The sequence below is a fragment of the Otolemur garnettii genome, unplaced genomic scaffold (assembly GCF_000181295.1).
Source record: "Otolemur garnettii isolate 467f Iridium unplaced genomic scaffold, OtoGar3 scaffold00003, whole genome shotgun sequence".
NCBI classification, from domain to species: Eukaryota; Metazoa; Chordata; class Mammalia; order Primates; family Galagidae; genus Otolemur; species Otolemur garnettii.
The window spans coordinates 29,090,751-29,092,059 of record NW_003852398.1 but is presented as its reverse complement, the minus strand read 5'-3'; positions in this window follow the sequence as shown (position 1 = coordinate 29,092,059).

The window sequence follows — 1,309 nt, the reverse complement described above, 5'->3', positions numbered from 1 at the left end:
GATAAGGGATAGCAAGTGCTTACAAGAGTATAGGCAAAAGGGAATCCTTGTACACTATTGGTGGAAATGTAAATTGGCGTAGCTGTTATGAAAAACAGTGTAGAGTTTCCTTAAACAAAAAATTAAAAAGTAGACCTACCATATGAGCCAGACAATACTACTACTGGTTATATACTCAAGGAAAATGAAATTAATACTTCATAGAGATATGTGTATTCTCATGTTTATTGCAGTATTATTTGTAATAGCCAAGACATAGAAAAAACCCAAGGTCCATTGACAGGTAATTAGTTAAAGAAATTATATGTGGGGGGAGGGGCGTATATCCAAAAAGTTCATGAAAATGCATATTATGAAAGACTATGCATGGATTTCAAAAAAGTTTTTTGCACTAAAATAAGCCCCTGCTACCTTGTTACAACTTGCCTGAGCAGGGTCTAGTTTGAGGCACTGAGAAGGCTAAGACATTGGTTTGGAAAAGTTCCAGAGTATGATACATTCTGATAAAATTGAAAAAAGGACAAATAGCAAATTTATGGTAAAGCTTGGGTGGAAGAATGATGAAATCATTGATGCTTTACAAAAAAGTTAATGGAGATAATGCCCCAAAGAAACCAGCAGTTTACAAATAGATAGCTCATTATCAGAAAGGACAAGGTAATCTTGAAGATGAAACCTGCAGTAGCAGGCCATCAGCAGCAGTTTGGGAGGACAATATTCATCTTGTCTGTGCCCTAATCGAAGAAGACTGACAATTAACAACACAAGCAACAGCCAGGACTATAGACATCTCAAATGGTTCCGTGTGCACAATTCTGACTGAGAAATTGCAGTTGAAAGCCTTCCACTTGATGCCAAGACTGCTGCATCCGTGTTAGCGGCAGGCAAGAGCAGAGCTTTCAACGGAAACTTTCAATTTTAATCAAGATTCTGAAGCATTTCTTTGAAGAATTGTAACGGGATGAAACATGGCTTTCCTAGCATGATCTTGAAGACAAAGCACAAGCAAAGCAGCGGGTCTCAAGAGGTGGAAGTGGTTTAGTCAAAGCAAAAGTGTACACATTAAGAGCAAGGGTCTTAGCAAGACTTGGGGGGAAACTCAAGGAATTTTGCTTGTTGGCTTTCTGGAAGGCCAAAGAATGAGACCATGTGCTTAATATGAGAGAGTTTTGAGAAACTTGACCAATGCTATAAGAGAAAAATGCCAGGAAATCTTCACCAGAGAGTCCTTCTCTCCCACAACAATGCTCCCACTCATTCCTCCCATCAAACGGGCAATTTTGCAAGAGTGTTGATGGGAAACCATTAG